The sequence below is a fragment of the Ambystoma mexicanum genome, chromosome 1p, assembly GCF_040938575.1.
Source record: "Ambystoma mexicanum isolate Mex_15411 chromosome 1p, UKY_AmexF1_1, whole genome shotgun sequence".
In the NCBI taxonomy this organism is placed as follows: Eukaryota; Metazoa; Chordata; class Amphibia; order Caudata; family Ambystomatidae; genus Ambystoma; species Ambystoma mexicanum.
Genome location: NC_090921.1, coordinates 961445506 through 961458188, shown reverse-complemented (window position 1 = coordinate 961458188; position 12683 = coordinate 961445506). Strand labels below are relative to the sequence as shown.

The 12683-nt window shown below is 42.0% G+C and overlaps 1 long non-coding RNA gene across 1 annotated transcript in view; it reads right to left on the bottom strand.

Annotated features, from left to right (window-relative positions):
* Nucleotides 1-2977: 2977 nt before the first annotated feature.
* Nucleotides 2978-12683, bottom strand: part of LOC138566717 (uncharacterized) — a 31359-nt gene continuing 21653 nt past the window's right edge. The window contains exon 3 of the long non-coding RNA XR_011302004.1: nt 2978-4578. This is a non-coding gene — a long non-coding RNA (uncharacterized lncRNA). The remainder of the gene's footprint in view (nt 4579-12683) is intronic.

The following is a 12683-nucleotide window of genomic DNA, read 5'->3' as shown; positions in this document are numbered from 1 at the left end:
TTTACAGCTTTCTCCCACATTTTGTCTTATGTCGGGATCGCTGCTTTCAAATAGCCTTAATAGTCTTTGACTTTGCTAATGTAGTTTATAATCCACCAACCTTCTTTAGGAAACGTGCATCCCCTTTGTTGGGGTTGGTACTGGGGCTTACAATATTCTTCTCTTCGACATTTCTCATTAAGAAAACAGCATTCACTTTGCTTAATTATTGCCCCCTTTTGGCTTGGGCAATGTATGTTGCAATATTCTTTTATTCAACCTCTTTAGAAAGGTTGTGCTCAATTTGCTTTGATTTAAAAGTTTGGTATTCAAAATGTATTTTCTCACACATCGGTCTATGTCGAAGCGCCCTGGGATCAGGCAAAATTCACTGGTATGTGCTATTTTCTCCTTCTGACTCGCTTCTGCTGCTTCTGCTTCTAGGCTCATTGGGGCTTCCTTTTTGTTTGACATCTCTGGTCAGTTTCCTGCTATCCATGCGGTCCATCAATGGAGCTACTCTGCTCCACACACGCTCCAGTGAAAGGCTTACACTGCTATGATATGCAGTACATGGAGAGCTTCTCTCTCCCTCAAGACAGCTTGTCTCTTCACTGCTTCCTGCTGCACGTCCACTTGCATTTTCTAATGATTCCGACCTCTGGCACAGTTTCAGTATGGGGTCCTGCTATCAGTAAAGCAGCAGCGCTGGTTTCTACATCCTCCTCCTGCTGCTTCTGCTGCTTCTCCTGCTCTCGAATGGCCCACACCTGAAAGGCCTTTAAATGTTAATTACAACCACTAAACCATTTATGATTGTTTAGTACCTCTGTACTCCTCTTCCTCGTCTCAGTACTAAGGGCATTATGGAACTTGAAGTCCACAATGCTCTTAGTAAATTTTACTTTATTTAATCCACTCTGTTTGAATGATTGATAGGATGTAGTTCTAAGGGAAATTGTTAAGGAAAGTAATAGTTTTCTTTTGGATTTATAACCTGAACACACTGTAGAATTATAACTACTACATTATTGTGGGTAAATCTGGGAGAGAAGGATCTACTTTAACAACATTACCTTAAATAATCAGGCATTATGGAAACCTCATCCTCAGAAGAGGATAAATACTACATCTTTCCTGATGGAGTCACCACATTCCCTTGAAAGTCTTCTCCTCCCATGTGATTCTTCCGCATAATACAACCCCAAGGGTTAGGATCAGGTAGTGGCTGCCTTCCCCTAGCCCCATGGGAGGAGAATTTAGGCTAGGATTCTGTGATGACTCTACACGATACATCACACAACCCTGTAAGCCCAGGTCAGTGATGTAAATTCATGGCAGCCTGGATATCTCCACTACTCCCAGTGAGACAATCGTCGGGATGCTGTTTTCCTTTGATTCCCAGGAAGGACGGTTAACACCTCACCTGGGAGCCCTGCTTCATAGGGGCACTCACATAAAAAAGAGCAGGCTCATAGCAGGGTGTTGCACTACATAGGGCCTTTGAGTCAACATATATGGGAAAAAGGACACAGAGTAGACAGAAAGGGAAAAATGGACCTCAGAAGGGGGTCAACCATCCTGCTTTTTTGTTTGCCTCTTTTCCTTCCTGTCCCCTCCATTTCCTACAGGACAAGGCACTTTGAGTATGATGCAAAATGGCAAGGGGCAATTGTTACAGCGACAGAGATTGGACCCCTTACAAAGGGCTTGCTACTGTCCAATGCTGTTTGGGACTTTGCCTTTACAAGGGAGGGGGTCTCTCAGTCCTTCCTCGATTGATCTTTGGACGACAAGTCACATTTGCTTTACCTCTTTTGAGAGTGCAGTCCATTCCAAATTACTCCAACAGTGAGGTGAAGATAGAAGGCATCCAAGGCAGAGGAGAGCTCTACTCCCTTACCATCCCCATGGAACAGTTGATGCAACCACTGTTTGGACCAAGGTCTGCCTGTGTGCCAGGTGCACTGGAACCAGGCTCCTTACTGATGGTAAAGGATACCCTGTTATGTTAATGTCTATGCTACCAAAACATACATTTGTGCACATGTATATAATTGGATAATATATCTGAAGTATCAAAATATTGCAAAATATTTCAGAAGGGAAAGAAAACATATGGGACTTAAAGGGATGGCATGGGATGTCAATGATGTGAGTAGACAAAATACCATTAGAGGTAGGTCTCCTCTGAATTTATGTTCATAATATTATCACATTAGAATACCATCGGCCAACGCATGAAAGGCGGTAAAACCTCTAGCACTACATTGAGCTCACCAAAGTTTTGGTCCTAGCCCAAATGGATTATTTCAGTATTACTTAGACAGGGACCCCCAGCATCCCCCAAAAAAAGAGAATGTGAAATCAGGGTGTCAATCTCTGCTCAAATGTTACATGACTGAAGCCTTGTAAGGGTCCCATTTGCTACAAAGGGACCAGAAAATGAGGAACGATAATCTATGCTGCATGTACAAGGACCTGGATAGCAATTTACTGCATTACCTTCATTCATGAGTCCCACATTACACTCCAGGTGGGACTCTAAAATGGACATCTAAAATGGGAACCACAGAAATCCTGGATAAACGTAAGCCTGCAGCTTACTATTGTTGTTTATTATTATTAATTATATTTAGGGAGTTTACTAGACATAGACTAGGGAAGCAACATAGCGCTCTCAGTTGGAAGGGGTCACAGGCATACATTAAATGGAGGTTGCATTTACAGTTCTTCCAACAAAGCATTTATTACTGGCAGTATAGAGTATCAGGGTTGCATTTACAGTTAGTCTGGTATATTTAACAGTGCTGATAGAGGGAGTGGATGTGAACAGGGTGTCAGAATAGTCTTTCTGTGTCTCCCTTGTTCTCAAATTCCTTGGACCCTAATTTTGCTTTTCAGCACCTCCTCCGCTCTGACAGGTTCTTCTGGACTTTCTGGGGCTCTCGACATTTCAGAAAAAGTATTCAGACAGCATACAGGAGACAAAGTCAGGTTCATCAAAGACATCAGGTTTTATTCACGCCAGACTGACACAAACAGCATCGTTGTCAAGTACACAAACTCTGGCTCCCTGCTGCAAATGGAGCTTGTTTTTATATCCTTTTGAGAAAAAGAGTTTAACCCCGACCCTTTTTTTAATACATGCCCAGGCAAAACTCTCTATTGACTTTACTCTTGCACCTGGCAGTTATTCATTTTCTACTTAAACTTTCAAATTGAAATACATTTTGGCACCCACCATTGGATTTTCCCAGCCCCTCTACCCTTCTATGGTCATGCAGCTGTGTTCCTTGGCTAACAACTCACACGCGGCCTCGTTGTCTGTCTGGTCTCAGACTGCTTATCTGGTTTCCACAGGGCACTGTGTCCTTGAAACATTCCTACTCCAGGGGCTGACTCATGACACCACTGTCTGCAGAGAGCTTCTTCATTTAATGCATTCTATTTGCTTACTAAAGGCATTGTTCAAATTAAAGGTATTTGCCAGTTACACAAATGCTAGAGTTCTTTTTCTGTCTGGGTATATTTAAACACTTAGTCATTTCCCTACTCAATTTTTATAATATGCATTCTGTACCCTGCCTACTTACTAAACCATGATAAAAAAGCCTTTTCGACTTTATAAACATAACACCATAAAGTACTAATGTCTTTCAACCCTATGAGTTCTATTTTCACACATTTACAATACTAAATCACCCCACATGAATTTCTATGCCTAGCTTTAAGTCTGGGGTGGGGCTGCCCCCTACTGCATTCAGTTGTTGGTACCTCCTCTTCATATTGGTACCTCCGTTACACTCCCCCGTTTGAAAGTTATTGGTTGGTAAACAATTACTTTCAACCATATCCATGCCCACCCTCCTTGATATTTATCTAAAAAAAATATTCTGTAACAATCCTACAATTTGTCAAATACTAACACATTATTAATCGTAAAAAAAAAAAATAGGTGTGTGTCTCTAAACTTCTTGTAACTTCTTTCATCTGAGCCCCACCTCCATTTCTCAATTTTACTTTTAACTAACTATATGCCTCAAATAATTTCACAGCCATTGTGAGACTCAAGAGTTTGGTCAAGACTTGAGATAACCCATTAGCCCATTGTCTTTTCATATGTCATACCTTGTCTGCAACTCCCACCCAAACAAAATACAATCTCTCCTTGATCTTCTTCTTCTGCCCATGCGTATATACAGTGTTTTCAAACTGTATTTTTTCCCTCTTGTTCCACACATTTTCTTCTTCCGTATCTTCCACTTAACTCATCTTAGTTGTCCTATCGCCTTTGTCCTTTCTTTTGAGCTGTTTCACAGTCAGTCTCCCAGGTCCTGTGTCCATTGTCTTTTTTTCCTTTTCCACAAAAAGCGAAATTTTTTCTCGAGTGTCTCTCTTTCAATAAATACATTGTTCAAATAAGTCCAAAAGAGGGGACGTTGCAGCATGGGGACACATGGTTGGAGCAGTCTTTTGCAGACACATTTCAGACAATCATCTTGGCAGGGCTTTCAACTGGATTTCTCTACGACCTCCCTCTTTCCTCACACGGTTTGACATTAATTTCCAGAGGGATACAGGTTCCTCGATGTATACCTGTAATATAAAACGGAATGAGTTTCGTTTGTAAAATAATCATGTCTCTTTTATTTAACACATTTCCTACCAACCCATCTCCTTAAAAACCTCTTGGATGTATAGTCTAGCTCTCATTCCCTACCTCCTAAAGAAACTAGTTTTTCATTTTTCATTTAAACGTTTTCATGGGTCCTTCCTGCCTCCTAAACAAACTAGACCCCCATCTTTTGCTGTGTGTCAGCCAGCTGGAACCTGGGTTTGCTTTCAATATCATGCATTACATTATTTGTCCTTCATGGGACACATTTTTCTCTTGAGGGTGACACATGCAACCCTACGGCAATAAAAATAACAATTAAAGGAAGACGTCTTCTTCTTTTCTTGTCTTCTAGGCACGTCCATAGCAGATGCCAGAGATGTCCTTGGCGATCACCGTTGTCTGTAGAAAGTCAAAATAGGAACAAAAGTCATTTGGGTAGTGGCAAGGGGTCAGGTTTTCTTTCTAACTTCAACCCCTTCCTCCTTTTCTGCTATCAAAAATACTTTCTGGATAATTCTCCCCTACTCGTTGGTGCACATATTTTCCAACCACCCCGCAGGATACTTAGTTTAGGCTTGGTTCTTTGGTCAGCTTAGCTGCACGTGCTTCCTGGTTAGCTGCAAGTGCTTCCTCAGCTCAGCAGTAAATACTTGCTGTTTAGCAGCCATTCTTCCTTTTTTCTTCTTGTCTTTGTTGGACCATGGTCTTTGCTTGTGCTTTGCATTCATCCTATGGAGACAAAGAGGCGTTTCGCTGCACACCGTCCCTGCCTAACTTAATCTAGTCTACCCCTGTTTTTCGAGACTATGGCACCAATTCTTACTATGTGCCTCCATTTTTTTATCGTACACAACAATGTTTGCCTCTTCTAATAATTGTATACCCCTATCACATCAACTTTCTTTGGCATTATGAACACAAAAATAATTACCCACCTTCAATTTGACATCTGTTTTCTGTGGTCATCTGAAATGGCCATGCTGTCATCTATTTCCTACTCTTTCCACACCTAATTGCACCTATCCTGGGAAAAACAGCTAAACACTTGAAGACATCTTACTACCTCTTTTCCTGTTACTCACCTGGATCCTCTTACTTTTAGTGCTGATCAATTGGGTGTCCACACCCTTTTAGCGTGAACTAGTACTTACCTTTTTCTTTTTCTCCCTAATTAAGGCCATGCAGACATTTCTCATGCTTCCGTGCAAGATCCACGACTGTTATCTGTAACATAAATCAAAATCATTACAGGCACTCAACAAAATTGTTTTTTACTTACCTCAATATATTTTCTTAAACTGGCTTTGTGTACAATTTTCCTTGTTTGGTTGACCCAATTGTTTGTCAGCCATACTCCTTTTCTCAGTCTTCGTGGTCACTGATGCTTTTTATTGCCCTGCGCTCTTTTTTACTGTTGGCCAGGAAACCTCATTAATGCTATTTGTTTTCAATTTTTTTGATTATTTACTTGTTTTATGCTTCTGTGCTTATTCCCTATCCCTTTATTTATTTGTCCAATCGTTCCCTTCCTCAAATTTTCTTTTATTCATTTTTTGTTTAAGATAATCAATCACTTTCATCTTTTTCCAATTTTTTTTGTTGATCCTGTGTAACAAAGGCCCAAAGTCTACCTAACGTTTTTAATCCTTTTTCTAATCGTCTTTTATTTATGTTGAGCACTTATTTCATTTTTGTCATGTATACTAAAACATACTTCCTTTCTTTTTCTGTGTGATGCTGTGGTGTTGTTTAACCTAAATCTTTTTACTGTCCTGCATGATTCTTATTTCATTTTGTTTGCTCCTTAATCATTTGCCATGTTTCCCTACGTTATGGCTCCTCTAATTACATGGAGGCCATCTGTATCTTCCTCTTGTTCATAAATGTTCATGGCCTGAGCCTGAATTTATTACATATTTTCATCATTTTTCCTCCAGGTCACACAGCTGGCTATATTACCATGCTTTGCCACAATACTAAAATCCTTTAGTTTTTACCCAAGCAATCTCATTGGCCTTCTGCCGTTTGTCATGCCTTCAAATGATGCTTGTGTCTAAATGGTGCATGTCCCAAATAAACAAAACATGCTTTCCTTGATAACCTAAACAAAATCATTATGCTTTCAGGCTTTGTCATTCAATCCTTTCCTCAACCATCTGAATCCTATAATAATAGACTCTCAACTGTTAGTCCTGAATCAAAAAGGTTTTTCACTATTTTTCAAAGCATTTTCTCCACACCAGCCACCAAGGCCTCAAAAAACCATAAAAGACTAGCCCTGGTGTACCACCATTCATGCTGTCCCATCACTCAAGGTGGAGCTCCTGAAAAAGGAATTTTAAGAGCACCCCAAAACCCTCATTCAGTACATTATGCTATCCTCAAAACTCCCCAACAAACAGGTCACAGAGGACCCAATAACCCCTTTCAACTTCAGAGAGCTCTCTAAGTCAAAAATAATAGAGATCATGAATAACATTGGATTATTCAACTGCAAAGGCGCTGCCTGCCCCTGCCCGCACATTAGTTTAAAAAACCATCTAGAAGCACTTTACTCCATATCTCATGACGTTCACCAATGCCTCCTTCAATCCCAACACAGTCTCTGCAGCTGTAAAACAACCCTTAGAAGTGTTCCTCGACTCAACCTTGTCCATGTCATGCCAGGTTAAATGCTACAATCTGTTCTGTTGCACTTATCATTGAGTGCCATTGCCTCAGCTTCACTACCACGTTCATTAATGCCATCAGCCCTTTCCTTTCCCCACAAAACTGCTTATTCATTGCCTGTGTCATTATCAGAGTTAAGTTGGACTATTACACTGCCATCGTTACAGGCATCCTAGCAAAAAATCTCTACAGGCTCTAAATAGTGCAGAGTGATGTTGTGTGCAGCTCTCAGCATGCTCAAAAGAGTACACATTACTCACGCCAGGCGAGCTGCTCACTGGCTACCCGTGAAGGAATGATTAATTTCAAAATACTAACCATCATGCACAACTGCATGTGTCACACAGCACCAGCATATCTAACTACTAGAATCAGTTCAGCCTGACCCAAAAAGAAGTCACCATGTCACTCAACTTCAAGTCCCACTAATCAAAAGAGCTAAGACCGGAGGTCTAAGCTTCCCCCACATTGCTCCCAAACCATGGAATGCTTTCCCTAGCGAACTTAGAGCAGGACTATCCCTCCTCATTTTTCGCAAAAAACCCTCAAAACTACCCTGCTTAACTAACCCTATTAGTTCCACCAGCAGTGTCTATACATATTACCCCTGCTGCTTAATTAACCACTATGCCATGTGTTTACTCAATTTCTACTGTATCCAATGTAAGCTGAACATCCAACCTTTCCATTGTAACTACATTGTGTATTTGTTTGTCCCAGGTGAAGCTGTGGCATGCAACCACTATGTATGCCATTTTCTTTGTAATCTGCAAATCTCTTCTTTGTAACAGCACCACGATGCCTAAGGGCTGCTGTGTGCTCTATAAACTATAGTAAATCAATAAATAAAAAGGTTTTCCATGCATTTAAGCCTTTCCTCGCTACTAGGAATTGCTTATTCCTTGCCAAAACTACAATAGGCACCAATACTGGATCACTACAATCCCCCTTCTCTGGGCATTCATGGACAACCCCTCAATAAATTATACATCTTGGCTCCACAAGGCCGCAGGCCCTGCCATTATGTTAGCTGTACCAGAGGGTTACCAACTACTAAGAGCTGACAGACCAAACGCCAGAGGTCTATCCATAAATCTAACCTGACCATGAGACTTAACATTTCCCCGGTGTTCCAGTCCAGCGAGACCCTCACAGCTAAACTTCACCTATCCAGCAACCGTACCCTCACCATCTATGTAATCTATAGACCATCTGGTCCGTTAGGTTCCTTTGAGGATGATCTAAATAGTATCCTGACCAACAATACCAAAGCCCATGTGCAAATTCTGCTATTGGGAGATTTCAATCTCGGCTTTAACGATAGTAATGACAAACATGCCCTATCCGTAGCCTCACTACTGAAGGATTATGGGCTGACACAGAAAGTCTCTACCTCTACACATGCTAAAGGAAGGACCCTAGACTGGGTTGCTGGCCTGAATTGCAACATTAGTATCACTAACAGAATTCCTCAATCATGGGCAGACCAGCATTTAATTTCCTTCTCTGCCTCACTTGACCTTCTGCCCCAAAACGATAGCTATGGCTCTGCCACTCCCTAGCAGGAGGAAACAAGACATCACTGCAGAAAAACTACTACCACATCTCCTCTCTACTCTTGACAATCTAGTCAACAATACAGACCCCACCCTACTAGTGGAAGTCTTCAATAGTGCCATGACTAAGGCACTTGACACCATCGCCCCGGTCAAAACACGCAAAGCAGACAAACATCTCACCTAAATAACTGGTTCACACCACAATTGAAAGAACTAAGGATTCAAAAAAGAAATTTGCAATTAATTTGGCGCCACTCGCCCACCGAGGAGAATAAAATTAAGCTCACAAATATTTCCAAACTGTATAAAAAGTAAATCATTAGCACCAAAAAAAACACATTTAATGATAGAATATCTAAGGCCAAATCAGACACCAAGGAATCATTTTCTATCCTTTGAGAAATGGAATCGCCTCTACCTCAGGTCGACAATACCCCTAAAGATAAGCCTTGGTGTACTAACATACAAAATGCCCTCTCAGATAAAATCAGCTCCCTCCAAATTAAAATTGGCAAAAAGAAAGCTTCCCTGCACATTCCGGCTGAGTCTCCACCTCTGCAGCAACCACCTAACAATAATACATGTCCCCCTTTCAGTTTCAAAATAATTTCCATCGTCACTCAAACCTTTTAACTGTAAAGGTGATAATTGTCCACCCCAAATCATAAAGGATGCAGCTAGAGGCTTAGCTACTTTTATCTCAAAGCTAATCAACTCCTCCTTTAAGACAAACTCAGTGCCGAACAACCTTAAACAATCCTGGGTGTTACCATTACTAAAAAAACAAACCTTAGACCCTTCCATACCTACTAACTATAGACCTATCACCACAGTCCCCTTCCTACTCAAAATTATAGACATAATAGCCTACTTACAAATTCAGGACTATTTAGAAAATAATAACCTACTAGGCTCACAGTACTCTGGTTTCTGCCCCCTTCATGACACAGAAACAGCCTTGATCGACCTCAAGACCAAAATTGACAAGTTAAAGGACAATGGCTATGCTACTCCTCCTTGACCTATCGGCGGCCTTCGACCTGGTGGATCATGCAGTCTTATGCAACCACCTTAGGTCAGCCGTCCATTTCACAAGTAATGCCATAACCTGGGTGCAGTCCTTCCTTGCGAACCGCACATTGATAGTCTTCCCCCCTCTAGCAGCTGCTGACCCCATACAAGTCTCTTGCAGCGTTCCCCAAGGATCATGCGTATCTCCTACCATGTATAATATCTTCACCAAGCCCTTGTTTGACAAGTTGGACAGATTGGGTGTCACCTACACCAACTATGCAGATGACACTCAGATCCTCATCCCCCCTTTCGGGCAACTTCCTGGAAGACTCGTCCTTGGTGAACTAATATATCTCCTCATTCAGGCATGGATGGCATCCCATGGCCTTTGCCTGAATGATGACAAAACGGAGTTACTGAACTTAGGTTCAGAGACGGCCATTAAAAAATGTAACCCTAGCTATGCCTCATTTAATATCGACAACAATGTCATTAAAGTGATGCCTGCAGTTAAAACCCTTGGTTTCTACCTCGACTCGGCACTCGCCCTCAAGAAGCAAGTTAACTCTTTTGCATCTACTACTGCTCATAAGTGCAAACTGATCCGAGCCTGCAGGCCATTTCTCTCTGAATCTAGCTGCATTAAACTAGCCAATGCACTTATTCTATCCAGACTGGATTACTGCAATGCTTTATATGCAGGAGCCAATAAGTACATTATTGATAAAATGCAAAGACTCCAAAATAATGCCCTCAGAGCAGCCTTAAATATCCCGAGCAGAGAACACATCTCTACCTCTGCACTTGCGCGATCTGAATGACACCTGGCCTAGTAGGATCGTTTGTCTGTCTTCCCCTTGTTTCCCCCCCTCCCTGCCTCGTCGCGCCTTGAAACACTTGTGTATAGGCGCGTTACAAATACCATATCATATCATATCATACATTCAGAAGAGACGCCAATTGGCTAAAAATCAAGGACAGGATCTCCCTCAAAACCCTATCCCTCACGTCCAAATGTCTCAACAATATAGCACTCCCCCTACCTGATAGAAAGAGTAAGCAAGAGAACCTTTGACCGACCCACAAGAATCTCTAATGCTTACACCCTTGAGGTTCCTAGATACAAACGGATCAAAGCCGGTGGGTTCTAGCTTTCTGGTCATAGCCGCCCAATCCTGGAACAGACTCCCACTAGACCTTAAAACTGACCAACCCTACCCTAGATTTAGACGTAAAGTCCTCTCCTGGCTACGGACCAATGACGCCTAACCGGACCCTCTCACGGTTGAATGTCTTCCTTAGGACTGCTATGTCTGACCACTGTCAACTGTACACCTGATTGGTATCATTTGTCTGTTTCTCTGTATTTCTACTGCAACCTCTAGGTCATTGCTAACCGGTGGTCTTATCTATGCTACCATTGTTTATTACCATGTTTACTATTTACTGTATGTACCCACCTACCTATGGAACCAAGTGCCCAAAGTATCCTTGTAATGCTCTGTAACTAAGCTTCTTAAGTCTCCTTGTAATGCTTACGCCCAGCTACCTGAGGGTTTTGGTTTGCGCTATATTAAATACACAAACAAACATCACACAGAATAATGCCTCTAGGCAATACTGAATATTCCCATAAGGAAGCCTTTCATAGGCCAGGAAAGAAGCACAGTGGCTATCAGTAAATGCATTCTTTTTTAAACTCATGGCCATCACACAAAGATGTTTTTTGTCCACGTCCCTTCATACTTATCGGAGTGAATCACTCTTATTAGTCCATCAGACCCTCCTGGTCAGTCCAATATGTGCCTGCCTTTAAAAATACACAACTGGGGGGCACAGCACTAGCCATCTGGCTCCTAAAAAGCTGGAATGCCCTCTCACCAGCACTAGGAAATGAAAGAATCTTACATTGCTTTCCTCAAAATGCTGAAAACATTCATGTTCAACCAAGCCTCTTCGTGATCTCACCATGATGAATAGCTAAGCTGGCTACAACAATGGCATCCATTTGCTAATTCTTCTCTTGTTCAATGTATTCCTGTACCTGTATGAAAAAATGCAGCCCATTTCTCTCCACAAGCCGCGGCCTGGATTGCCTCCTTCCTTAGAGGAAGACTTGTGAGAGTTTTTTCCGACACCGTCTGTGCCCCTCCCACCACTATACACTGTGGAGTGCCCCAAGGCTCTTGCACTGCCCCCACCCTCTACAACATATTCACCCTCCCACTGTTTAATGACCTGGATCGTCATGATATAGCCTACACCAAATATACCGACGATACACAAGTCTTAATCCCCCTCACTGGCATCTATGAACAAGATGCGACTACCCTTAACAACATCTACACTGCAATTCAAACATGGATGGCAGCCAATGGTCTCTGTCTCAATGGGGACAAAACAGAGATATTGGTGGTAAACACCAAAGAAACCCTCAACAAACTCCCCCCTCAATACAGCACCTTCACCATAGACAACACCACCATCAAAGTTTCTTCAGTGGTAAAAACTCTAGGCATGTACATCGACTCTACCCTTTCTTTGACCCGTCAGGTCAATGCCATAGCCTCCTCTGCTGCACTCACCACCAAAATCATTAATGCAGTTAAACCGTTCTTATCAACGCAAAACTGCTTATCCATTGCCAGATCCTCAATCGGCACAAAACTGGATTACTGCAATGCCCTCTTCCCGTGCACCTCTGCTAAAAATATACACAAGCTACAAGTGACCCAAAACAATGCACTAAGAGCTGCATTGAGCATTCCTAAGAGGGAGCACATATCCCAAGCTAGGAAAGACGCTCATTGGCTGCCTGTTAAACAGCATATTCTGTTCAA